The following is a 27,263-nucleotide window of genomic DNA, read 5'->3' as shown; positions in this document are numbered from 1 at the left end:
TAAAATAAAAAAATGTTTCTTATTTTATTTTATTTCACCTTTATTTAACCGGGTAAGCTAGTGGAGAACAAGTTCTCATTTAGAACTGCGACCTGGCCAAGATAAAGCAGAGCAGTGCGACACAAACAACAACACAGAGTTACAAATGGAATAAACAAGCGTACAGTCAATAACACAATAGAAAAAAGAAAGTCTATATACAATGTGTGCAAATGGAATGAGGAGGTAAGGCAATAAATAGGCCATAGTAGCGAAGTAATTACAATTTAGCAAATTAACGTTGGATTGATAGATGAGCAGATGATGATGTGCAAGTAGAAATACTGGTGTGCAAAAGAGCAGAAAGTAAATAAAAACAATATAGGGATGAGGTAGGTAAATTGGGTGGGCTATTTACAGATGTGCTATGTACAGCTGCAGCGATCGGTTAGCTGCTCAGATAGCTGATGTGTAAAGTTAGTGAGGGAAATATAAGTGTCCAGCTTCAGCGATTTTTGCAATTCGTTCCAGTCATTGGCAGCAGAGAACTGGAAGGAAAGGCGGCCAAAATAGGTGTTGGCTTTGGGGATGACCAGTGAGATATTCCTGCTGGAGCGAGTGCTATGGGTGGGTGTTGTTATCGTGACCAGTGAGCTGAGATAAGGCGGAGCTTTACCTAGCATAGACTTATAGATGACCTGGAGCCTGTGGGTCTGGTGACGAATAGGTAGCGAGGGCCAGCCGACTAGAGCATTCCGGTCGCAGTGGTCATATCAATACAATTTACCTTTTCTTTACACTGTTCTAATGAATGTACATTTCCATAATATCAGCTATCTTCCATAAACGTCGAACAAGGATTGAACCCATGTGCTTCAGTTTACAGAAACAGATGATTTAGCATATCTATTTCCTTCTTAGAATGTCAACATTCTGGAAAGTGGGAGTTGTGCAAAAACTAATTTAACAAGTAAATACACTGAACAAAGAAGTTGGGGATTAACGTTGGACCGCATACATGTAAAGTACTGGCTCTACCATAGAGATACATGCCCTTACTAAAATAGCTGTTTTGGAATATTGATACAACTTGCGTTTTCTGCAAAGTCCTCCAACAGAAGCACAGGTCCATGATATCAGATGTCTTTCATAAAGGCACGGACGGTATTTGAACCCATGATCTTCGGTTTACGAGACCGACGCCTTACCACTTGGCCACCATGCCACTCTACACTGTTAATTATATATACACATTCTGGAAAGTAGTAGTTGTGTAAATGTGAATTTGGCACACAAATAAACTCAGTGGAGAATCTTGGGATTGAACCGAGGACCTCATACACATTTTGCATGCACTCCCCCTCTGAGCTTCCATCCCATTTAATTTGCAAATAAAATGCAATATCAATGCAATGTACTTTTTAGATACACCACTCCATTGAAACTACAATGAAATGATAGCAGCAATTCTTAAACCACGTACAGACAGGGATCGAACCCATGAACTTCAGTTTTTGAAAATGACGCCATAAAAGATGGCAACCATGCCACTTCTGTTCTATAAATGTATGAACAGGGGATTGAACGCGCGTTGTTCAGATTACAAGACCAAATTATTTAGCACATCTCTGTTTCCTGCTTAGAATTTCAACATTCTGGAAAGTAGGAGTTGGGTCAGTGCAAAAATTTTCAATGGAGAAGCTGGGGATTGAACCCAGGACCTCATACATGCAAAGCATGCGCTCTACCACTGAGCTACATCCCCTTCCTGTAAAATAGAAAAATGTTTCTTATTTTATTTTATTTCACCTTTATTTAACCGAGTAAGCTCGTGGAGAACAAGTTCTCATTTAGAACTGCGACCTGGCCAAGATAAAGCAGAGCAGTGCGACACAAACAACAACACAGAGTTACAAATGGAATAAACAAGCGTACAGTCAATAACACAATAGAAAAAAAGAAAGTCTATATACAATGTGTGCAAATGGAATGAGGAGGTAAGGCAATAAATAGGCCATAGTAGCGAAGTAATTACAATTTAGCAAATTAACGTTGGATTGATAGATGAGCAGATGATGATGTGCAAGTAGAAATACTGGTGTGCAAAAGAGCAGAAAGTAAATAAAAACAATATAGGGATGAGGTAGGTAAATTGGGTGGGCTATTTACAGATGTGCTATGTACAGCTGCAGCGATCGGTTAGCTGCTCAGATAGCTGATGTGTAAAGTTAGTGAGGGAAATATAAGTGTCCAGCTTCAGCGATTTTTGCAATTCGTTCCAGTCATTGGCAGCAGAGAACTGGAAGGAAAGGCGGCCAAAATAGGTGTTGGCTTTGGGGATGACCAGTGAGATATTCCTGCTGGAGCGAGTGCTATGGGTGGGTGTTGTTATCGTGACCAGTGAGCTGAGATAAGGCGGAGCTTTACCTAGCATAGACTTATAGATGACCTGGAGCCTGTGGGTCTGGTGACGAATAGGTAGCGAGGGCCAGCCGACTAGAGCATTCCGGTCGCAGTGGTCATATCAATACAATTTACCTTTTCTTTACACTGTTCTAATGAATGTACATTTCCATAATATCAGCTATCTTCCATAAACGTCGAACAAGGATTGAACCCATGTGCTTCAGTTTACAGAAACAGATGATTTAGCATATCTATTTCCTTCTTAGAATGTCAACATTCTGGAAAGTGGGAGTTGTGCAAAAACTAATTTAACAAGTAAATACACTGAACAAAGAAGTTGGGGATTAACGTTGGACCGCATACATGTAAAGTACTGGCTCTACCATAGAGATACATGCCCTTACTAAAATAGTTGTTTTGCAATATTGATACAACTTGCTTTTTCTGCAAAGTCCTCCAACAGAAGCACAGGTCCATGATATCAGATTTCTTTCATAAAGGCACGGACAGGATTTGAACCCATGATCTTCGGTTTACGAGACCGACGCCTTACCACTTGGCCACCATGCCACTCTAAGCTGTGAATTATATATACACATTCTGGAAAGTAGTAGTTGTGTAAATGTGAATTTGGCACACAAATAAACTCAGTGGAGAATCTTGGGATTGAACCGAGGACCTCATACACATTTTGCATGCACTCCCCCTCTGAGCTTCCATCCCATTTAATTTGCAAATAAAATGCAATATCAATGCAATGTACTTTTTAGATACACCACTCCATTGAAACTACAATGAAATGATAGCAGCAATTCTTAAACCACGTACAGACAGGGATCGAACCCATGAACTTCAGTTTTTGAAAATGACGCCATAAAAGATGGCAACCATGCCACTTCTGTTCTATAAATGTATGAACAGGGATTGAACGCGACGTTGTTCAGATTACAAGACCAAATTATTTAGCACATCTCTGTTTCCTGCTTAGAATTTCAACATTCTGGAAAGTAGGAGTTGGGTCAGTGCAAAAATTTTCAATGGAGAAGCTGGGGATTGAACCCAGGACCTCATACATGCAAAGCATGCGCTCTACCACTGAGCTACATCCCCTTCCTTTAAAATAAAAAAATGTTTCTTATTTTATTTTATTTCATCTTTATTTAACCGGGTCAGCTAGTGGAGAACAAGTTCTCATTTAGAACTGCGACCTGGCCAAGATAAAGCAGAGCAGTGCGACACAAACAACAACACAGAGTTACAAATGGAATAAACAAGCGTACAGTCAATAACACAATAGAAAAAAGAAAGTCTATATACAATGTGTGCAAATGGAATGAGGAGGTAAGGCAATAAATAGGCCATAGTAGCGAAGTAATTACAATTTAGCAAATTAACGTTGGATTGATAGATGAGCAGATGATGATGTGCAAGTAGAAATACTGGTGTGCAAAAGAGCAGAAAGTAAATAAAAACAATATAGGGATGAGGTAGGTAAATTGGGTGGGCTATTTACAGATGTGCTATGTACAGCTGCAGCGATCGGTTAGCTGCTCAGATAGCTGATGTGTAAAGTTAGTGAGGGAAATATAAGTGTCCAGCTTCAGCGATTTTTGCAATTCGTTCCAGTCATTGGCAGCAGAGAACTGGAAGGAAAGGCGGCCAAAATAGGTGTTGGCTTTGGGGATGACCAGTGAGATATTCCTGCTGGAGCGAGTGCTATGGGTGGGTGTTGTTATCGTGACCAGTGAGCTGAGATAAGGCGGAGCTTTACCTAGCATAGACTTATAGATGACCTGGAGCCTGTGGGTCTGGTGACGAATAGGTAGCGAGGGCCAGCCGACTAGAGCATTCCGGTCGCAGTGGTCATATCAATACAATTGACCTTTTCTTTACACTGTTCTAATGAATGTACATTTCCATAATATCAGCTATCTTCCATAAACGTCGAACAAGGATTGAACCCATGTGCTTCAGTTTACAGAAACAGATGATTTAGCATATCTATTTCCTTCTTAGAATGTCAACATTCTGGAAAGTGGGAGTTGTGCAAAAACTAATTTAACAAGTAAATACACTGAACAAAGAAGTTGGGGATTAACGTTGGACCGCATACATGTAAAGTACTGGCTCTACCATAGAGATACATGCCCTTACTAAAATAGCTGTTTTGCAATATTGATACAACTTGCTTTTTCTGCAAAGTCCTCCAACAGAAGCACAGGTCCATGATATCAGATGTCTTTCATAAAGGCACGGACGGTATTTGAACCCATGATCTTCGGTTTACGAGACCGACGCCTTACCACTTGGCCACCATGCCACTCTACACTGTTAATTATATATACACATTCTGGAAAGTAGTAGTTGTGTAAATGTGAATTTGGCACACAAATAAACTCAGTGGAGAATCTTGGGATTGAACCGAGGACCTCATACACATTTTGCATGCACTCCCCCTCTGAGCTTCCATCCCATTTAATTTGCAAATAAAATGCAATATCAATGCAATGTACTTTTTAGATACACCACTCCATTGAAACTACAATGAAATGATAGCAGCAATTCTTAAACCACGTACAGACAGGGATCGAACCCATGAACTTCAGTTTTTGAAAATGACGCCATAAAAGATGGCAACCATGCCACTTCTGTTCTATAAATGTACGAACAGGGATTGAACGCACGTTGTTCAGATTACAAGACCAAATTATTTAGCACATCTCTGTTTCCTGCTTAGAATTTCAACATTCTGGAAAGTAGTAGTTGGGTCAGTGCAAAGATGTTCAATGGAGAAGCTGGGGATTGAACCCAGGACCTCATACATGCAAAGCATGCGCTCTACCACTGAGCTACATCCCCTTCCTTTAAAATAGAAAAATGTTTCTTATTTTATTTTATTTCACCTTTATTTAACCGAGTAAGCTCGTGGAGAACAAGTTCTCATTTAGAACTGCGACCTGGCCAAGATAAAGCAGAGCAGTGCGACACAAACAACAACACAGAGTTACAAATGGAATAAACAAGCGTACAGTCAATAACACAATAGAAAAAAAGAAAGTCTATATACAATGTGTGCAAATGGAATGAGGAGGTAAGGCAATAAATAGGCCATAGTAGCGAAGTAATTACAATTTAGCAAATTAACGTTGGATTGATAGATGAGCAGATGATGATGTGCAAGTAGAAATACTGGTGTGCAAAAGAGCAGAAAGTAAATAAAAACAATATAGGGATGAGGTAGGTAAATTGGGTGGGCTATTTACAGATGTGCTATGTACAGCTGCAGCGATCGGTTAGCTGCTCAGATAGCTGATGTGTAAAGTTAGTGAGGGAAATATAAGTGTCCAGCTTCAGCGATTTTTGCAATTCGTTCCAGTCATTGGCAGCAGAGAACTGGAAGGAAAGGCGGCCAAAATAGGTGTTGGCTTTGGGGATGACCAGTGAGATATTCCTGCTGGAGCGAGTGCTATGGGTGGGTGTTGTTATCGTGACCAGTGAGCTGAGATAAGGCGGAGCTTTACCTAGCATAGACTTATAGATGACCTGGAGCCTGTGGGTCTGGTGACGAATAGGTAGCGAGGGCCAGCCGACTAGAGCATTCCGGTCGCAGTGGTCATATCAATACAATTTACCTTTTCTTTACACTGTTCTAATGAATGTACATTTCCATAATATCAGCTATCTTCCATAAACGTCGAACAAGGATTGAACCCATGTGCTTCAGTTTACAGAAACAGATGATTTAGCATATCTATTTCCTTCTTAGAATGTCAACATTCTGGAAAGTGGGAGTTGTGCAAAAACTAATTTAACAAGTAAATACACTGAACAAAGAAGTTGGGGATTAACGTTGGACCGCATACATGTAAAGTACTGGCTCTACCATAGAGATACATGCCCTTACTAAAATAGTTGTTTTGCAATATTGATACAACTTGCTTTTTCTGCAAAGTCCTCCAATAGAAGCACAGGTCCATGATATCAGATTTCTTTCATAAAGGCACGGACGGGATTTGAACCCATGATCTTCGGTTTACGAGACCGACGCCTTACCACTTGGCCACCATGCCACTCTAAGCTGTGAATTATATATACACATTCTGGAAAGTAGTAGTTGTGTAAATGTGAATTTGGCACACAAATAAACTCAGTGGAGAATCTTGGGATTGAACCGAGGACCTCATACACATTTTGCATGCACTCCCCCTCTGAGCTTCCATCCCATTTAATTTGCAAATAAAATGCAATATCAATGCAATGTACTTTTTAGATACACCACTCCATTGAAACTACAATGAAATGATAGCAGCAATTCTTAAACCACGTACAGACAGGGATCGAACCCATGAACTTCAGTTTTTGAAAATGACGCCATAAAAGATGGCAACCATGCCACTTCTGTTCTATAAATGTACGAACAGGGATTGAACGCACGTTGTTCAGATTACAAGACCAAATTATTTAGCACATCTCTGTTTCCTGCTTAGAATTTCAACATTCTGGAAAGTAGGAGTTGGGTCAGTGCAAAAATTTTCAATGGAGAAGCTGGGGATTGAACCCAGGACCTCATACATGCAAAGCATGCGCTCTACCACTGAGCTACATCCCCTTCCTTTAAAATAAAAAAATGTTTCTTATTTTATTTTATTTCATCTTTATTTAACCGGGTCAGCTAGTGGAGAACAAGTTCTCATTTAGAACTGCGACCTGGCCAAGATAAAGCAGAGCAGTGCGACACAAACAACAACACAGAGTTACAAATGGAATAAACAAGCGTACAGTCAATAACACAATAGAAAAAAAGAAAGTCTATATACAATGTGTGCAAATGGAATGAGGAGGTAAGGCAATAAATAGGCCATAGTAGCGAAGTAATTACAATTTAGCAAATTAACGTTGGATTGATAGATGAGCAGATGATGATGTGCAAGTAGAAATACTGGTGTGCAAAAGAGCAGAAAGTAAATAAAAACAATATAGGGATGAGGTAGGTAAATTGGGTGGGCTATTTACAGATGTGCTATGTACAGCTGCAGCGATCGGTTAGCTGCTCAGATAGCTGATGTGTAAAGTTAGTGAGGGAAATATAAGTGTCCAGCTTCAGCGATTTTTGCAATTCGTTCCAGTCATTGGCAGCAGAGAACTGGAAGGAAAGGCGGCCAAAATAGGTGTTGGCTTTGGGGATGACCAGTGAGATATTCCTGCTGGAGCGAGTGCTATGGGTGGGTGTTGTTATCGTGACCAGTGAGCTGAGATAAGGCGGAGCTTTACCTAGCATAGACTTATAGATGACCTGGAGCCTGTGGGTCTGGTGACGAATAGGTAGCGAGGGCCAGCCGACTAGAGCATTCCGGTCGCAGTGGTCATATCAATACAATTTACCTTTTCTTTACACTGTTCTAATGAATGTACATTTCCATAATATCAGCTATCTTCCATAAACGTCGAACAAGGCTTGAACCCATGTGCTTCAGCTTACAGAAACAGATGATTTAGCATATCTATTTCCTTCTTAGAATGTCAACATTCTGGAAAGTGGGAGTTGTGCAAAAACTAATTTAACAAGTAAATACACTGAACAAAGAAGTTGGGGATTAACGTTGGAGCGCATACATGTAAAGTACTGGCTCTACCATAGAGATACATGCCCTTACTAAAGTAGTTGTTTTGCAATATTGATACAACTTGCTTTTTCTGCAAAGTCCTCCAATAGAAGCACAGGTCCATGATATCAGATGTCTTTCATAAAGGCACGGACGGGATTTGAACCCATGCCCTTCGGTTTACGAGACCGACGCCTTACCACTTGGCCACCATGCCACTCTACGCTGTGAATTATATATACACATTCTGGAAAGTAGTAGTTGTGTAAATGTGAATTTGGCACACGAAATAAACTCAGTGGAGAATCTTGGGATTGAACCGAGGACCTCATACACATTTTGCATGCACTCCCCCTCTGAGCTTCCATCCCATTCAATTTGCAAATATAATGCAATATCAATGCAATGTACTTTTTAGATACACCACTCCATTGAAACTACAATGAAATGATAGCAGCAATTCTTAAACCACGTACAGACAGGGATCGAACCCATGAACTTCAGTTTTTGAAAATGACGCCATAAAAGATGGCAACCATGCCACTTCTGTTCTATAAATGTATGAACAGGGATTGAACGCGACGTTGTTCAGATTACAAGACCAAATTATTTAGCACATCTCTGTTTCCTGCTTAGAATTTCAACATTCTGGAAAGTAGGAGTTGGGTCAGTGCAAACATTTTCAATGGAGAAGCTGGGGATTGAACCCAGGACCTCATACATGCAAAGCATGCGCTCTACCACTGAGCTACATCCCCTTCCTTTAAAATAAAAAAATGTTTCTTATTTTATTTTATTTCACCTTTATTTAACCGGGTAAGCTAGTGGAGAACAAGTTCTCATTTAGAACTGCGACCTGGCCAAGATAAAGCAGAGCAGTGCGACACAAACAACAACACAGAGTTACAAATGGAATAAACAAGCGTACAGTCAATAACACAATAGAAAAAAAGAAAGTCTATATACAATGTGTGCAAATGGAATGAGGAGGTAAGGCAATAAATAGGCCATAGTAGCGAAGTAATTACAATTTAGCAAATTAACGTTGGATTGATAGATGAGCAGATGATGATGTGCAAGTATAAATACTGGTGTGCAAAAGAGCAGAAAGTAAATAAAAACAATATAGGGATGAGGTAGGTAAATTGGGTGGGCTATTTACAGATGTGCTATGTACAGCTGCAGCGATCGGTTAGCTGCTCAGATAGCTGATGTGTAAAGTTAGTGAGGGAAATATAAGTGTCCAGCTTCAGCGATTTTTGCAATTCGTTCCAGTCATTGGCAGCAGAGAACTGGAAGGAAAGGCGGCCAAAATAGGTGTTGGCTTTGGGGATGACCAGTGAGATATTCCTGCTGGAGCGAGTGCTATGGGTGGGTGTTGTTATCGTGACCAGTGAGCTGAGATAAGGCGGAGCTTTACCTAGCATAGACTTATAGATGACCTGGAGCCTGTGGGTCTGGTGACGAATAGGTAGCGAGGGCCAGCCGACTAGAGCATTCCGGTCGCAGTGGTCATATCAATACAATTTACCTTTTCTTTACACTGTTCTAATGAATGTACATTTCCATAATATCAGCTATCTTCCATAAACGTCGAACAAGGCTTGAACCCATGTGCTTCAGTTTACAGAAACAGATGATTTAGCATATCTATTTCCTTCTTAGAATGTCAACATTCTGGAAAGTGGGAGTTGTGCAAAAACTAATTTAACAAGTAAATACACTGAACAAAGAAGTTGGGGATTAACGTTGGAGCGCATACATGTAAAGTACTGGCTCTACCATAGAGATACATGCCCTTACTAAAGTAGTTGTTTTGCAATATCGATACAACTTGCTTTTTCTGCAAAGTCCTCCAATAGAAGCACAGGTCCATGATATCAGATGTCTTTCATAAAGGCACGGACGGGACTTGAACCCATGCCCTTCGGTTTACGAGACCGACGCCTTACCACTTGGCCACCATGCCACTCTAAGCTGTGAATTATATATACACATTCTGGAAAGTAGTAGTTGTGTAAATGTGAATTTGGCACATGAAATAAACTCAGTGGAGAATCTTGGGATTGAACCGAGGACCTCATACACATTTTGCATGCACTCCCCCTCTGAGCTTCCATCCCATTCAATTTGCAAATAAAATGCAATATCAATGCAATGTACTTTTTAGATACACCACTCCATTGAAACTACAATGAAATGATAGCAGCAATTCTTAAACCACGTACAGACAGGGATCGAACCCATGAACTTCAGTTTTTGAAAATGACGCCATAAAAGATGGCAACCATGCCACTTCTGTTCTATAAATGTATGAACAGGGATTGAACGCACGTTGTTCAGATTACAAGACCAAATTATTTAGCACATCTCTGTTTCCTGCTTAGAATTTCAACATTCTGGAAAGTAGGAGTTGGGTCAGTGCAAACATTTTCAATGGAGAAGCTGGGGATTGAACCCAGGACCTCATACATGCAAAGCATGCGCTCTACCACTGAGCTACATCCCCTTTCTTTAAAATAAAAAAATGTTTCTTATTTTATTTTATTTCACCTTTATTTAACCGGGTAAGCTAGTGGAGAACAAGTTCTCATTTAGAACTGCGACCTGGCCAAGATAAAGCAGAGCAGTGCGACACAAACAACAACACAGAGTTACAAATGGAATAAACAAGCGTACAGTCAATAACACAATAGGAAAAAAGAAAGTCTATATACAATGTGTGCAAATGGCATGAGGAGGTAAGGCAATAAATAGGCCATAGTAGCGAAGTAATTACAATTTAGCAAATTAACGTTGGATTGATAGATGAGCAGATGATGATGTGCAAGTATAAATACTGGTGTGCAAAAGAGCAGAAAGTAAATAAAAACAATATAGGGATGAGGTAGGTAAATTGGGTGGGCTATTTACAGATGTGCTATGTACAGCTGCAGCGATCGGTTAGCTGCTCAGATAGCTGATGTGTAAAGTTAGTGAGGGAAATATAAGTGTCCAGCTTCAGCGATTTTTGCAATTCGTTCCAGTCATTGGCAGCAGAGAACTGGAAGGAAAGGCGGCCAAAATAGGTGTTGGCTTTGGGGATGACCAGTGAGATATTCCTGCTGGAGCGAGTGCTATGGGTGGGTGTTGTTATCGTGACCAGTGAGCTGAGATAAGGCGGAGCTTTACCTAGCATAGACTTATAGATGACCTGGAGCCTGTGGGTCTGGTGACGAATAGGTAGCGAGGGCCAGCCGACTAGAGCATTCCGGTCGCAGTGGTCATATCAATACAATTTACCTTTTCTTTACACTGTTCTAATGAATGTACATTTCCATAATATCAGCTATCTTCCATAAACGTCGAACAAGGCTTGAACCCATGTGCTTCAGTTTACAGAAACAGATGATTTAGCATATCTATTTCCTTCTTAGAATGTCAACATTCTGGAAAGTGGGAGTTGTGCAAAAACTAATTTAACAAGTAAATACACTCAACAGAGAAGTTGGGGATTAACGTTGGAGCGCATACATGTAAAGTACTGGCTCTACCATAGAGATACATGCCCTTACTGAAATAGTTGTTTTGCAATATTGATACAACTTGCGTTTTCTGCAAAGTCCTCCAACAGAAGCACAGGTCCATGATATCAGATGTCTTTCATAAAGGCACGGACAGGATTTGAACCCATGATCTTCGGTTTACGAGACCGACGCCTTACCACTTGGCCACCATGCCACTCTAAGCTGTGAATTATACATACACATTCTGGAAAGTAGTAGTTGTGTAAATGTGAATTTGGCACACAAATAAACTCAGTGGAGAATCTTGGGATTGAACCGAGGACCTCATACACATTTTGCATGCACTCCCCCTCTGAGCTTCCATCCCATTTAATTTGCAAATAAAATGCAATATCAATGCAATGTACTTTTTAGATACACCACTCCATTGAAACTACAATGAAATGATAGCAGCAATTCTTAAACCACGTACAGACAGGGATCGAACCCATGAACTTCAGTTTTTGAAAATGACGCCATAAAAGTTGGCAACAATGCTACTTCTGTTGTATAAATGTATGAACAGGGATTGACCGCATGTTCTTCAGATTACTGTTAGGGTTTGACCAACTATTTGTTTGCATAACCAATATAATACAACTATTTAAACCTATATAATAAAATGAGTTGTGGTGCATAACTTATGAATACTAATGCCTAGCATAAGAGGTTTATATTGTATTAACATAGATTGAGCGACATATAATAGACATGACTAACTGGAGGGTTGCTGGCTAGTAGTGTAGGCTGAGTAGACTCGTGACACACACACACAATGCCTGGTTGTGGGGCCGCTCAAGGACAGGTGTATGTGAGGAACTGATAGAGGGGAGAATGGCTGTGGCACAAGAACAGGCACTGTCCTTGGGTGTCTGACTCTCGGGTACACACACGAAGATAAGCTAGAAGACAACTATGCTTGGCAACAAAGATGCGTCCAGAGGCTGGGACCAGCCTGCACGCCAACGATAGGCTGGAGTAAGTCTAAACCACACCCAAGCCTCTACTATGACAGGCCCTCAGGGAGAGGGAACTACGTCTGTCAAGAAGTATTTAAGGAAGAACTTATGATGTCATTTCAGTTCTCTGTCTGCCCTGCGAGGTGTTACAGTGAAACCGTATATACGAACATTGCATTTATCACTATTTACTTAGCTTAACCTCTTACATCTAGACGTTCCGCTAGCGGAACACCTGCTCCAATATCCAATGATAGGCGTGGCGCGAATTACAAATTCCTCAAAAATACAAAAACTTCAATTTTTCAAACATATGACTATTTCACAGCATTTTAAAGACAAGACTCTCCTTTATCTTACCACACTGTCCGATTTCAAAAAGGCTTTACAGCGAAAGCAAAACATTAGATTATGTCAGCAGAGTACCAAGCCAGAAATAATCAGACACCCATTTTTCAAGCCAGCATATAATGTCACAAAAACCCAGAAGACAGCTAAATGCAGCACTAACCTTTGATGATCTTCATCAGATGACACACCTAGGACATTATGTTATACAATACATGCATGTTTTGTTCCATCAAGTTCATATTTATATCAAAAACCAGCTTTTTACATTAGCATGTGACGTTCAGAACTAGCATACCCCCCGCAAACTTCCGGGGAATTCGCTAACATTTTACTAAATTACTCACGATAAACGTTCACAAAAAGCATAACAATTATTTTAAGAATTATAGATACAGACCTCCTCTATGCACTCGATATGTCCGATTTTAAAATAGCTTTTTGGTGAAAGCACATTTTGCAATATTCTAAGTACATAGCCCAGGCATCACGGGCTCGCTATTTAGACACCCGGCAAGTTTAGCACTCACCATAATCAGATTTACTATTATAAAAATGTCATTACCTTTTGTTGTCTTCGTCAGAATGCACACCCAGGACAGCTACTTCAATAACAAATGTTGGTTTGGTCCAAAATAATCCATCGTTATATCCGAATAGCGGCGTTTTGTTCGTGCGTTCCAGACACTATCCGAAATAGTAAAGAAGTGTCACGCGCTTGGCGCAATTCCTGACAATAAAATTCAAAGTATTCCATTACCGTGCGTCGAAGCATGTCAACCGCTGTTTAAAATCAATTTTTACGTCATTTTCTCGTAGAAAAGCGATAATATTCCGACAGGGAATCTCCTTTTCGGCAAACAGAGGAAAAAAATCCCAAAGACGGGGGCGGTCGGGGTCACGCGCATAAGCTAGTGTCTCTTGATGGGCCACTTGAGAAAGGCGATAATGTGTTTCAGCCTGGGGCTGGAATGACGACATTCTGTTTTTTCCCGGGCTCTGAGAGCCTATGGAAGACGTGGGAAGTGTCACGTTAGAGCAGAGATCCTTAGTAAATGATAGAGATGGAAAAGAAGTTCAACAAATGGTCAGACAGGCCACTTCCTGTAAAGGAATCTCTCAGGTTTTGACCTGCCATTTGAGTTCTGTTATACTCACAGACACCATTCAAACAGTTTTAGAAAATTTAGGGTGTTTTCTATCCATATGTAATAAGTATATGCATATTCTAGTTACTGAGTAGGAGTGGTAACCAGATTAAATCGGGTATGTTTTTTATCCAGCCGTGTCAATGCTGCCCCCTAGCCCTAACAGGTTAAGTGATAAATGCATTGTTGACAACCGGTTAACCTGTTAGGGCTAGGGGCAGTATTTACACCGCCGGATAAAAAACGTACCCGATTTAATCTGGTTACCACTCCTACCCAGTAACTAGAATATGCATATACTTATTACACATGGATAGAAAACACCCTAAAGTTTCTAAAACTGTTTGAATGGTGTCTGTGAGTATAACAGAACTCATTTGGCAGGCAAATATCTGAGAAGGTTTCATGCAGGAAGTGGCCTGTCTGACAAGGTGTCGTTCTTCTTGTCTCTGTTTATTGAAGAGTGAGGATCTTAGCTGTCCCGTGACACTTCCTACGGCTGCCATAGGGTCTCAGAAGGCGGTAAAAAGCTGAATCGTGGCTTTGCAGGCTCTGGCTGAAACAAAGTAGCGCGTTTGGGTAGTGGCTGGTTACAGTACTGTGAGACTCAGGCTCGTGCCCGCGTCGACCGAAAGCTGTGTTTTCTTTCCTCTGTTTAGCTAAATGGACATTCCCGGTTGGAATATTATCGCTTTTTTATGCGAAAAATGGCATAAAAATTGATTTTAAACAGCGGTTGACATGCTTCGAAGTACGGTAATGGAATATTTAGATTTTTTTTGTCACGAATTGCACCATGCGCGCGACCCTTCTTTACCATTCGGATAGTGTCTGGGACGCACGAACAAAACGCCGCTATTCGGATATAACGATGGATTATTTTGGACCAAACCAACATTTGTTATTGAAGTAGCAGTCCTGGGAGTGCATTCTGACGAAGACAACAAAAAGTAATCAAACTTTTATAATAGTAAATCTGATATTGGTGAGTGCTAAACTTGCCGGGTGTCTAAATAGCTAGCCCGTGATGCCTGGGCTATGTACTTAGAATATTGCAAAATGTGCTTTCACCAAAAAGCTATTTTAAAATCGGACATATCGAGTGCATAGAGGAGTTCTGTATCTATAATTCTTAAAATAATTGTTATGCTTTTTGTGAACGTTTATCGTGAGTAATTTAGTAAATTGTTAGCAAATTCCCCGGAAGTTTGCGGGGGTATGCTAGTTCTGAACGTCACATGCTAATGTAAAAAGCTGTTTTTTATATAAATATGAACTTGATTGAACAAAACATGCATGTATTGTATAACATAATGTCCTAGGTGTGTCATCTGATGAAGATCATCGAAGGTTAGTGCTGCATTTAGCTGTCTTCTGGGTTTTTGTGACATTATATGCTAGCTTGAAAAATGGGTGTCTGATTATTTCTGGCTTGGTACTCTGCTGACATAATCTAATGTTTTGCTTTCGCTGTAAAGCCTTTTTGAAATCGGACAGTGTGGTTAGATAAAGGAGAGTCTTGTCTTTAAAATGCTGTGAAATAGTCATATGTTTGAAAAATTGAAGTTTTTGTATTTTTGAGGAATTTGTAATTCGCGCCACGCCTATCATTGGATATTGGAGCAGGTGTTCCGCTAGCGGAACGTCTAGATGTAAGAGGTTAACAGTGCCCGTGACTTCAGTGGACCCAGCCCACTCTTTGGTGTAATTTTTACACAGGCTTAAAGCTGGCTCAGGCACCTGAGAAGCACCTTGCACCATCTCTACCTGTGTATGTCTTTCACCCATCATGTGCTGCTGTTCCACCTTGTCAGCAGCAGAGACTAAAACGGCGTCCCGTGCTTTGCCAGGAGACATTACAGGTTCTTCAAGCTTATCTGCCACTGTCTCTTGAGTCACACTCTCCATGTCACTCTCATCCTCCCTCTCCATAGGCACACTCCCCTCTTCCTCAGACGTGAGGTCCATTGTTTGCAAAAGTAAGTGATCTTCTCCCTTATTACAGCTACATCTAACTTTAGGTCTGTCACACATTTTGCACACATTTCCTATGTTCCGACATTCTCTGGCATAATGCCCTTGTTCACTACATTTGTGGCATGTGAATTCGGACATTCCTTAAGTATGTGCCCCGGATGAATACATAATCTACATACCTTCACTTGATTGTCGTGGATTACACGAAAATAATCAAATCCCTCGACAGTGTTAAATTTAGTAGAATATGGCAAGGATTGCACATTGTCTGTAAACTTTACCTTGCAAAATCTCGTCCCATCTACAATGTCCGTTCCTGGCCACATCCTCCTCTTGATTGGCGTGGTCGCCTTCACCTTCCAGCCTTTTAGTTTCTCTATCTCCTCATCCGTAATGTATGCGGGCAAGTTCAAAAAGGACACCACCAGCTCATCGTTCCCTAGTTCTTTAGCCATGATTTGACAGTTCTTTATCTTTAGCCCGTCTATTAGTCTTTCTTTTCCATTTACATGAGACATTGTTATTTCATACTTATTTCCGTCTTTCATTCGACATCCCAGTATTGTTCTGCAAACTTCCTTTATTCCTCTCAGCAATTCCATCGTTGTTATTTTCCCTTCTCCACTTATTTCCACATTCACCGTCAGTTCCTTCTCATATGTTCTTTTTTTCAGTTCTTCGTTTAACATTCTGATTTCACTGTTGTCCTTTCTCGTCGTCGTTTGTATTCTTGATGTCGAAGCCATGTTGTCCGTCCGGTTATTTTAAGCATTATCCCCGAAAAAGCTCATGCTGATGGGGGACAATAGCAAAAAAGTTTCACAGAAACTTCACTACAGTCACTCACAAACTTTCAAACTTATAAGTCAAATAGACCTCCAAAAAACCCGATATTCTCTCTCAAGCACTCAGACACCTGCTTCTCTTCCACTTCCTGAAACTCCAAAAAGGGGCGTGTGAAGCGAACGTGATAACCACTACACTACAGAAACTGCTGCTTGAATTATCTGCAAGGAGTAAAACAAATGTTACTAATATTCATTGCATGTATTCAAATTTCCAAAATAAGGCATTAATGAAATTCTCTGTTACCACTATAGTACTTCTTGAATGTGTCAATGAGTGTTGTTTCCGCCCGGTTTCGAACCAGGGATCTTTCGCATGTGAAGCAAACGTGATAACCACTACACTACAGAAACTGCTGCTACAATTACCTGCAAGGAGTAAACCGAATATTACCAATATTCATGGCACGTATTCGAATTTCCAAAATAAGGGATTAATGAAATTCTCTGTTAGCAATATGGTACTTCTTGAATGTGTCAATGAGCGTTGTTTCCGCCTGGTTTCGATACCAGGGACCTTTCGTGTGTGAAGCGACTGTGATAACCACTACACTACAGAAACTGCTGCAACACTTATCTGCAAGGAGTAAACCTAATTTTACTGATATTCATGGCACGTGTTCAAATTTCCAAAATTAGGCATTTATGAAATTAACTATTCTCTGTTAAAAGTACAGTACCTACTGCATGTGTCAAAGATTACTGTTTCCACCCCGTTTCGAACCGAGGACCTTTCGCGTGTAAAGCGAAAGTGATAACCACTACACTACAGAATGCTGCTTGATTTTTCTGCGAGGAGTAAACCGAATTTTACTGATATTCATGGCACGTGTTCAAATTTCCAAAATTAGGCATTTATGAAAATAACTATTCTCTGTTAAAAGTACAGTACCTACTGCATGTGTCAAAGAGCACTGTTTCCACCCCGTTTCGAACCGAGGACCTTTCACGTGTAAAGCAAACATGATAACCACTACAATACAGAAACTGCTGCTTGATTTTTCTGCAAGGAGTAAACCGAATTTTACAGATATTCATAGCAAGTATTCGAATTCCAAAATAAGGCATTTATGAAAATAACTATTTTCTGTATAAATGCGGTACTCATTGCATGTGTCAACGAACTCTGTTTCCGCCCGGTTTCAAAACGGGGACCTTTCGCGTGTGAAGCGAACGTGATAACCACTACAATAGAAACTGCTGCTAAAATTAGCTGCAAGGAGTAAACCGAATTTTACAGATATTCATGGCACGTATTCGAATTTCCAGAATAAGGCATTAATGAAATTCTCTGTTACCACTATGGTACTTCTTGAATGTGTCAATGAGCGTTGTTTCCGCCTGTTTTCGAACCAGGGACCTTTCGCGTGTGAAGGGAACGTGATAACCACTACACTACAGAAACTACTGCTACAATTAGCTGCAAGGAGTAAACCGAATTTTACAGATATTCATGGCACGTATTCGAATTTCCAAAATTAGGCATTTATGAAAATAACTTTTCTCTGTTTAAAGTACAGTACCTACTGCATGTGTCAAAGAGCACTGTTTCCGACTGGTTTCAAAACGAGGACCTTTCGCGTGTAAAGCGAACGTGATAACCACTACACTACAGAAACTGCAGCTTGAATTATCTGCAAGGAGTAAAACAAATTTTACTGATATTCATTGCATGTATTCAAATTTCCAAAATAAAGCATTTATGACAATAAATATTTTCTTTATAAATTCAGTACTCATTGCATGTGTCAATGAACTCTGTTTCAGCCCGGTTTCGAAAAGGGGACGTTTCGCGTGTGAAGCAAACGTGATAACCACTACACTACAGAAACTGCTGCTATAATTAGCTGCAAGGAATAAGCCGAATTTTACAGATATTCATGGCACGTTTTCTAATTTCCAAAATAAGGAATTTATGAAAATAACTATTCTTTGTTGAAAGTACAGTACCTGCTGCACATGTCAATGAGCACTGTTTCCACCCTGTTTCAAACCGAGGACCTTTCGCGTGTAAAGCGAATGTGATAACCTGATGAATTTACTGTGTTAAATGAGGCCTCACCCCCTGGTTACACTATTGAACATACCCCCCGTGCATCCGGCAAAGGCGGAGGTGTTGCTAACATTTATGATAGCAAATTTGAATTTACAAAAAAAAACAATGACATTTTTGTCTTTTGAGCTTCTAGTCATGAAATCTATGCAGCCTACTATATCACTTTTTATAGCTACTGTTTACAGGCCTCCTGGGCCATATGCAGTGTTCCTCACTGAGTTCCCTGAATTCCTATCGGATCTTGTAGTCATAGCAGATAATATTCAAATTTTTGGTGACTTTAACATTCACATGGAAAAGTCCACAGACCCACTCCAAAAGGCTTTCGGAGCCATCATCGACTCAGTGGGTTTTGTCCAACATGTCTCTGGACCTACTCACTGCCACAGTCATACTCTGGACCTAGTTTTGTCCCATGGAATAAATGTTGTGGATCTTAATGTTTTTCCTCATAATCCTGGATTATCGGAACACCATTTTATTGTGTTTGCAATTGCAACAAATAATCTGCTCAGACCCCAACCAAGGAGCATTAAAAGTTGTGCTATAAATTCTCAGACATCCCAAAGATTCCTTGATGCCCTTCCAGACTCCCTCTGCCTACCCAAGGACGTCATAGGACAAAAATCAGTTAAACACCTAACCGAGGAACTCAATTTAACCTTGCGCAATACCCTAGATGCAGTTGCACCCCTAAAAACTAAAAACATCTGTCATAAGAAACTAGCTCCCTGGTATACAGAAAATACACGAGCTCTGAAGCAAGCTTCCAGAAAATTGGAACGGAACTGGCGCCACACCAAACTGGAAGTCTCCGACTAGCTTGGAAAGACAGTACCGTGCAGTATCGAAGAGCCCTCACTGCTGCTCGATCATCCTATTTTTCCAACTTAATTGAGGAAAATAAGAACAATCCGAAATTTCTTTTGATACTGTCGCAAAGCTAACTAAAAAGCAGCATTCGCAAATGGAGGATGGCTTTCACTTCAGCAGTGATAAATTTATGAAATTCTTTGAGGAAAAGATCATGATCATTAGAAAGCAAATTACGGACTCCTCTTTAAACCTGCGTATTCCTCCAAAGCTCCATTGTCCTGAGTCTGCACAACTCTGCCAGGACCTAGGATCAAGGGACATACTAAAGTGTTTTAGTACTATATCTTTTGACACAATGATGAAAATAATCATGGCCTCTAAACCCTCAAGCTGCATACTGGACCCTATTCCAACTAAACTACTGAAAGAGCTGCTTCCTGTGCACGGCCCTCCTATGTTGAACATAATAAACGGCTCTCTATCCACCGGATGTGTACCAAGCTCACGAAAAGTGGCAGTAATAAAGCCTCTCTTGAAAAAGCCGAATCTTGACCCAGAAATTATAAAAACTATCGGCCTATATCGAATCTTCCATTCCTCTCAAAAAATTTTGAAAAAGCTGTTGCGCAGCAACTCACTGCCTTCCTGAAGACAAACAATGTATACGAAACGCTTCAGTCTGGTTTTAGACCCCATCATAGCACTGAGACTGCACTTGTGAAGGTGGTAAATGACCTTTTAATAACGTCAGACCGATTCTCTGCATCTGTCCTCGTGCTCCTAGATCTTAGTGCTGCTTTTGATACCATCGATCACCACATTCTTTTGGAGAGATTGGAAACCCAAATTGGTCTACATGGAGAAGTTGTGGCCTGGTTTATATCTTATCTGTCGGAAAGATATCAGTTTGTCTCTGTGAATGGTTTGTCCTCTGACAAAACAATTGTAAATTTCGGTGTTCCTCAAGGTTCCGTTTTAGGACCACTGTTGTTTTCACTATATATTTTACCTCTTGGGGATGTCATTCGAAAACATAATGTTACATTTCACTGCTATGCGGACGACACACAGCTGTACATTTCAATGAAACATGGTGAAGCCCAAAATTGCCCTCGCTAGAAGCCTGTGTTTCAGACATAAAGAAGTGGATGGCTGCAAACTTTCTACTTTTAAACTCGGACAAAACAGAGATGCTTGTTCTAGGTCCCAAGAAACAAAGAGATCTTCTGTTGAATCTGACAATTAATCTGGATGGTTGTACAGTTGTCTCAAATAAAACTGTGAAGGACCTCGGCGTTACTCTGGACCCTGATCTCTCTTTTGAAGAACATATCAAGACTGTTTCAAGGACAGATTTTTTTCCATCAACGTAACATTGCAAAAATCAGAAACTTTCTGTCCAAAAATGATGCAGAAAAATTAATCCATGCTTTTGTTACTTCTAGGCTGGACTACTGCAATGCTCTACTTTCCGGCTACCCGGATAAAGCACTAAACAAACTTCAGTTAGTGCTAAATACGGCTGCTAGAATCCTGACTAGAACCCAAAAATTTGATCATATTACTCCAGTGCTAGCCTCCCTACACTGGCTTCCTGTTAACCTCTCTAGGGTAGGTGGCACCAAATCATCCCACCTACGTAACAGCCAGTGTAATACCGTGGCGCGTTATTCAAAAACCTCAAAAATACAAAAACTTCAATTTTTCAAACATATGACTATTTAACACCATTTTAAAGACAAGACTCTCGTTAATCTAACCACACTGTCCGATTTCAAAAAGGCTTTACAACGAAAGCAAAACATTAGATTATGTCAGCAGAGTACCCAGACAGAAATAATCAGACACCCATTTTTCAAGCTAGCATATAATGTCACATAAACCCAAACCAATGCTAAATGCAGCACTAACCTTTGATGATCTTCATCAGATGACAACCCTAGGACATTATGTTATACAATACATGCATGTTTTGTTCAATCAAGTTCATATTTATATCAAAAAACAGCTTTTTACATTAGCATGTGACTAGCATGTGACTAGCATTCCCACCGAACACTGCCGAATTTACTAAATTACTCACGATAAACGTTCACAAAAAGCATAACAGTTATTTTAAGAATTATAGATACAGAACTCCTCTATGCACTCGATATGTCCGATTTTAAAATAGCTTTTCGGTGAAAGCACATTTTGCAATATTCTCAGTAGATAGCCCGGCATCACAGGGCTAGCTATTTAGACACCCAGCAAGTTTAGCACTCACCAAAGTCAGATTTACTATAAGAAAAATGTTATTACCTTTGCTGTCTTCGTCAGAATGCACTCCCAGGACTTCTACTTCAATAACAAATGTTGGTTTGGTTCAAAATAATCCATAGTTATATCTAAACAGAGGCGTTTTGTTCATGCGTTCAAGACACTATCCAAAAGGGTAAATAAGGGTGACGAGCATGGCGCAATTCGTGACAAAAAAAATTCGAAATATTCCATTACCGTACTTCGAAGCATGTCAACCGCTGTTTAAAATCAATTTTTATGCCATTTTTCTCATAAAAAAGCGATAATATTCCGACCGGGAATCTGCGTTTAGGTAAACAGACGAAAGAAAATAAAGCATTCGGTCGACTCGGGCACGCGCCTAAGCCCATAGTACTCTGATCGGCCACTTGCCAAAAGCGATAATGTGTTTCAGCCAGAGGCTGCCTCGATATCGTTCAGCTTTTTCCCGGGCTCTGAGAGCCTATGGGAGCCGTAGGAAGTGTCATGTTAGAGCAAAGATCCTCAGTCTTCAATAAAAAGAGCCAAGATAAAACACAACTTGTCAGACAGGCCACTTCCTGCATGGAATTTTCTCAGGTTTTGGCCTGCCATTTGAGTTCTGTTATACTCACAGACACCATTCAAACAGTTTTAGAAACTTTAGGGTGTTTTCTATCCAAAGCCAATAATTATATGCATATTCTAGTTACTGGGCAGGAGTAGTAACCAGATTAAATCGGGTACGTTTTTTATCCGGCCGTGTCAATACTGCCCCCTAGCCCTAACAGGTTAAGGCAAGGGCTGATTTCAAGGTTTTACTGCTAACCTACAAAGCATTACATGGGCTTGCTCCTACCTATCTTTCCGATTTGGTCCTGCCGTACATACCTACACTTACGCTACGGTCACAAGACGCAGGCCTCCTAATTGTCCCTAGAATTTCTAAGCAAACGGCTGGAGGTAGGGCTTTCTCCTATAGAGCTCCATTTTTATGGAATGGTCTGCCTACCCATGTGAGAGACGCAGACTCAGTCTCAACCTTTAAGTCTTTACTGAAGACTTATCTCTTCAGTAGGTCCTATGATTAAGTATAGTCTGGCCCAGGAGTGTGAAGGTGAACGGAAAGGCTGGAGCAACGAACCGCCCTTGCTGTCTCTGCCTTGCCGGTTCCCCTCTCTCCACTGGGATTCTCTGCCTCTAACCCTATTACAGGGGCTGAGTCACTGGCTTACTGGTGTTCTTCCATGCCGTCCATGGGAGGGGTGCGTCACTTGAGTGGGATGAGTCACTGACGTGGTCTTCCGGAGATCTTTGTGGGCTATACTCGGCCTTGTCTTAGGACGGTAAGTTGGTGGTTGGAGACATCCCTCTAGTGGTGTGGGGGCTGTGCTTTGGCAAAGTGGGTGGGGTTATATCCTGCCTTTTTGGCCCTGTCCGGGGGTATCATCGGATGGGGCCACAGTGTCTTCTGATCCCTCCTGTCTCAGCCTCCAGTATTTATGCTGCAGTAGTTCATGTGTCGGGGGGCTAGGGTCAGTCTGTTACATCTGGAGTATTTCTCTTGTCTTATCCGGTGTCCTGTGTGAATTTAAATATACCTGGCATGATGACTCCTTGCTGTCCCCAGTCCACCTGGCCGTGCTGCTGCTCCAGTTTCAACTGTTCTGCCTGCGGCTATGGAACCCTGACCTGTTCACCAGACGTGCTTGTTGCACCCTCGACAACTACTATGATTATTATTATTTGACCACGCTGGGCATTTATGAACATTTTAACATCTTGACCATGTTCTGTTATAATATCCACCCGACACAGCCAGAAGAGGACTGGCCACCCCTCATAGCCTGGTTCCTCTCTAGGTTTCTTCCTAGGTTTTTGGCCTTTCTAGGGAGTTTTTCCTAGGGAGTTTTTCCTAGCCACCGTGCTTCTTTCACATGCATTGCTTGCTGTTTGGGGTTTTAGGCTGGGTTTCTGTACAGCACTTTGAGATATCAGCTGATGTACGAAGGGCTATATAAATAAATGTATTCGAATTTCCAAAATAAGTCATTTATGAAAATAACTATTCTCTGTATAAATTCAGTACTCATTGCATGTGTCAATGAACTCCGTTTCCGCCCGGTTTCAAACCTGGGACCTTTCGCATGTGAAGCGAACATGATAACCACTATACTACAGAAACTACCGATACAATTAGCTGCAAGGAGTAAACTGAATTTTACAGATATTCATGGCAAGTATTCAAATTTCCAAAATAAGGCATTAATGAAATTCTCTGGTACTTACTGAATCTGTCAATGAACTCTGTTTCCGCCCGGTGTCGAACCAGGGACCTTTCGCGTGTGAAGCGAACGTGATAACCACTACACTACAGAAACTGCTGCTTGACTTTTCTGCAAGGAGTAAACAGAATTTTACAGATATTCATTGCAGGTATTTGAATTTCCAAAATAAGGCATTTATGAAAAGATCTATTCTCTGTATAAATACGGTACTCATTGCATGTGTCAATGAGCTCTGTTTCCGCCCGGTTTCATACCGGGGACCTTTCGCGTGTGAAGCGAACGTGATAACCACTACACCACTGTCACGGCCCCTCCTCTGCAGTGCAGGGGCGGTTCCTCCTTTAGGCAGAGGAGGGTCATTAGTGATTGGAACTGGTGTGATTGGAGCCACCTTGGCTCAGGGTATTTAAACTGCTTCACTAACCACTCTCTCTCTTTCTCTCTCCCTGCTCCTCCAGGCTATGAGCTTGCCTGTGACAAGTGGGAGCTTGTCTGTAAGTTAAAGTTAATTGTACTTTAGTCTTACTTTAGTACTTTACTTTAACATTTTGTCATAGTTAAGGTTTTGTCTAGATTGTCTTTGCTTTATTATTGATATGTTTGTTTATTTGTAATTTAGCTTATTTGACTATTTTATAGTTAACTTGGGTTAGTTTAGTTTGAACATTGTTTTTGTTTGAGGGGATGTTTTGGTTGGGCGAATATTGTTGTAGAGAGCGTTGAGAGCCATGTGTTCTTTTGGTTCAGTTAGCTTGGTAGCTAAGTTTGGTTAGCAATTCCTTCTGGGTTTTTCTGGGTTTTTGTTCAAGTGGGAGTCCTCTCCTGTTCAGGCTTATCAGCGAGTGTCAATAGGAGGCTCGTGGTGTTTTTGTTTTAGGTGGCAGTGAACGTGGGTAGAGCTTCCCTTTTCCTTTTCCCCTACATCGGCTCGGTAGCACCTCCGTGGTTATGGGGGGTCGCCAGTTCTGGATGTCTTTTCCACTCCACTGGTTTTGTGTGCATAAAACCCTACCACATGTGACTGCACGAAGACCAGGGCCAGTTAGTTGTTTTTTTGGAGGATAGTGGGGTGTGGCTCGTGTCCTTGAACCCAGACTGACTGTAGGTGAGTTGTGTGTTTGTTTGTTTTTTAGAGCATTTGGAATAGTTGTATTTGTTGAGGAAAATGTCTTCCATTCTGAGCAGTTTTGTTCAAGCTCCTTCAGAGGTAGTCTTAGAGTTGTGTACTAAGGAGCATTTAATTGAAATTGCTGAACATTATCAGATTGAGATAGTTGATAAAAACAATTAGACTGTTAAAGTTAAATTAAAGCAGGGTCTTAGGGAAATAGGTGTTTTTCGGGGTCAGTCTGCTAGTAGTGAGGGTACAAGTTCAGTCTAGTCCGTCATTAACTTTTGAGCAGCAGAGGGAGCTGTTGCAAATGCAGTTGGAGACAGCGCGATTGAGAAATGCTAATAGACCAGAAGGACTACCACAGTTTGATGTTTCACAGAATCTTCGTTTGTTGCCTAAATTTGATGAGTCAGATCCAGACACATACTTTGTTTTATTTGAGCGTATTGCGGAAGCTAGAGCTTGGTCAGATTTGGACATGACTATGTTGTTGCAATGTGTACTTACAGGTAAAGCACGTGAGGCTTTTGCAGCACTGAGTGTAGCTGACAGTAAAGTGTATGCTAGAGTTAAATCAGCAGTTCTGAAGGTCTACGAGCTTGTGCCAAAGGCATATCATCAACGTTTTTGTTACAGGAAGAAGTTAAATTCACAAACCTATTCTGAGTTTGTTCGTGATTTGACTTCTGCATTTAATCGTTGGTGTACAGCTTCTGAAGTTAGTACTTTTGAGGGTCTGTCTAATTTGATTGTGTTAGAACAGTAAAAACATTCTGTGACCAGGTTGCGACATGCATGAATGAACGTGAATTTAAGTCTCCAAGTGATGCAGCAGTCCTTGCAGAGGAGTACAGGTTAACACATAAAAGCCATTTTGAGTCAAACAGTGACATGTACCATAATAACCTTACTTCTAGGAATAGTAGGTCACCTTTTTTTGGAGCTTCTTTCCAAAGGCCTCAGCAGAAGTTTGGGTCTGGAGGACTTAAAGCACCGGTTAATGCTAATACCTGTCGCTACTGTTTAGTTGAAGGACATTGGAAGAAAGACTGTCCCGTACTTAAATCAAAAAAGTCAGGTCAAGTTAAACCTGCTGTGATGGCAGCTCCTGTTACAGCCTCTGACCACCAGGGTGAGTTTTTTCAGCCACTAGTTGAGTTTGATTCTCAGTCTTCCCACAGATTTTTCAGCCTTTATTTCAGATGGTGTAGTGTCCCTGGTAGATGGCAACCAAAATGTTTCAATCAAGATGTTAGGAGACACTGGAGCTTTAGATTATTTTATTCTGGAATCTGTTTTGCCGTTCTCTAAGGAGTCTGATACTGGCAGATGTGTAATGATACGTGTTGTGCGTTTAGTTCCATTCTCTTCTCCTTTACATGAAGTTACACTAAAATGAGGTCTGGTAGAGGGTGATGTAGATGTTGTGGTTAGAAGCCAGTTGAGGGAGTCCACATGATTTTGGGGAATGATTTGGCAGGTAGTAAGGTGTGGGCAGATGGCAAACTAAACATCTTTACGAAGCAACCTTAAGTGTCCCCAGCAAGGGTATCTCCAGATCGCAACTGTGTCTCCTGAGTTATTTCCAGTTCGTGCTGTTAACCGCGCTGCCTCTCGTAATAAGGTTGAGAGTAAGCCAGAAAGTCCTGAGTTGCCAGTCAAGCTCCAGACAGAACAGTTGACTAGTTCTAGAGATTCATTGATGGCTGAGAAAAAGGCCGATACTACCTTGGCTGATCTGTTTGATAAAGTTGTTCCTGATTCAGTGGTGAGGAATAGTGCTCAGTGTTATTTTCTTCTTGATGGTGTCGTGTCTTTGGGGGTACCATTAAACTGAAGATATGTTTATCAATTAGCTCCCTGTAATTATTATCACGCGATTAAACTGATTAATCGTTTAATTGTAATTAACTAGGTCGG

General features: G+C 40.9%; 16 non-coding genes across 16 annotated transcripts; all 16 read right to left on the bottom strand.

Moving 5' to 3' along the window:
* Positions 1-1,132: 1,132 nt before the first annotated feature.
* trnat-cgu (transfer RNA threonine (anticodon CGU)) lies at positions 1,133-1,204 on the bottom strand. Its single transcript has one exon. It is a non-coding gene; the product is annotated as a tRNA-Thr (tRNA).
* Positions 1,205-1,672: 468 nt separating this feature from the next.
* trnaa-ugc (transfer RNA alanine (anticodon UGC)) lies at positions 1,673-1,744 on the bottom strand. The gene has a single exon. It is a non-coding gene; the product is annotated as a tRNA-Ala (tRNA).
* A 1,139-nt stretch (positions 1,745-2,883) lies between these two features.
* On the bottom strand, positions 2,884-2,955 carry trnat-cgu (transfer RNA threonine (anticodon CGU)). Its single transcript has one exon. It is a non-coding gene; the product is annotated as a tRNA-Thr (tRNA).
* A 468-nt stretch (positions 2,956-3,423) lies between these two features.
* Positions 3,424-3,495, bottom strand: trnaa-ugc (transfer RNA alanine (anticodon UGC)). The gene has a single exon. It is a non-coding gene; the product is annotated as a tRNA-Ala (tRNA).
* A 1,138-nt stretch (positions 3,496-4,633) lies between these two features.
* trnat-cgu (transfer RNA threonine (anticodon CGU)) lies at positions 4,634-4,705 on the bottom strand. Its single transcript has one exon. It is a non-coding gene; the product is annotated as a tRNA-Thr (tRNA).
* A 467-nt stretch (positions 4,706-5,172) lies between these two features.
* Positions 5,173-5,244, bottom strand: trnaa-ugc (transfer RNA alanine (anticodon UGC)). The gene has a single exon. It is a non-coding gene; the product is annotated as a tRNA-Ala (tRNA).
* A 1,139-nt stretch (positions 5,245-6,383) lies between these two features.
* Positions 6,384-6,455, bottom strand: trnat-cgu (transfer RNA threonine (anticodon CGU)). Its single transcript has one exon. It is a non-coding gene; the product is annotated as a tRNA-Thr (tRNA).
* A 467-nt stretch (positions 6,456-6,922) lies between these two features.
* trnaa-ugc (transfer RNA alanine (anticodon UGC)) lies at positions 6,923-6,994 on the bottom strand. The gene has a single exon. It is a non-coding gene; the product is annotated as a tRNA-Ala (tRNA).
* A 1,139-nt stretch (positions 6,995-8,133) lies between these two features.
* On the bottom strand, positions 8,134-8,205 carry trnat-cgu (transfer RNA threonine (anticodon CGU)). The gene has a single exon. It is a non-coding gene; the product is annotated as a tRNA-Thr (tRNA).
* A 469-nt stretch (positions 8,206-8,674) lies between these two features.
* trnaa-ugc (transfer RNA alanine (anticodon UGC)) lies at positions 8,675-8,746 on the bottom strand. Its single transcript has one exon. It is a non-coding gene; the product is annotated as a tRNA-Ala (tRNA).
* Positions 8,747-9,885: 1,139 nt separating this feature from the next.
* On the bottom strand, positions 9,886-9,957 carry trnat-cgu (transfer RNA threonine (anticodon CGU)). Its single transcript has one exon. It is a non-coding gene; the product is annotated as a tRNA-Thr (tRNA).
* A 468-nt stretch (positions 9,958-10,425) lies between these two features.
* On the bottom strand, positions 10,426-10,497 carry trnaa-ugc (transfer RNA alanine (anticodon UGC)). Its single transcript has one exon. It is a non-coding gene; the product is annotated as a tRNA-Ala (tRNA).
* Positions 10,498-11,636: 1,139 nt separating this feature from the next.
* Positions 11,637-11,708, bottom strand: trnat-cgu (transfer RNA threonine (anticodon CGU)). Its single transcript has one exon. It is a non-coding gene; the product is annotated as a tRNA-Thr (tRNA).
* A 5,383-nt stretch (positions 11,709-17,091) lies between these two features.
* trnav-cac (transfer RNA valine (anticodon CAC)) lies at positions 17,092-17,164 on the bottom strand. Its single transcript has one exon. It is a non-coding gene; the product is annotated as a tRNA-Val (tRNA).
* A 978-nt stretch (positions 17,165-18,142) lies between these two features.
* On the bottom strand, positions 18,143-18,215 carry trnav-cac (transfer RNA valine (anticodon CAC)). Its single transcript has one exon. It is a non-coding gene; the product is annotated as a tRNA-Val (tRNA).
* Positions 18,216-24,249: 6,034 nt separating this feature from the next.
* trnav-cac (transfer RNA valine (anticodon CAC)) lies at positions 24,250-24,322 on the bottom strand. Its single transcript has one exon. It is a non-coding gene; the product is annotated as a tRNA-Val (tRNA).
* Between the last annotated feature and the right edge of the window lie 2,941 nt (positions 24,323-27,263).

Source organism: Salmo salar, unplaced genomic scaffold, assembly GCF_905237065.1.
Source record: "Salmo salar unplaced genomic scaffold, Ssal_v3.1, whole genome shotgun sequence".
NCBI lineage: Eukaryota > Metazoa > Chordata > Actinopteri > Salmoniformes > Salmonidae > Salmo > Salmo salar.
The sequence above is the reverse complement of the archived record's forward strand: the minus strand, read 5'-3'. Positions and strand labels throughout refer to the sequence as shown.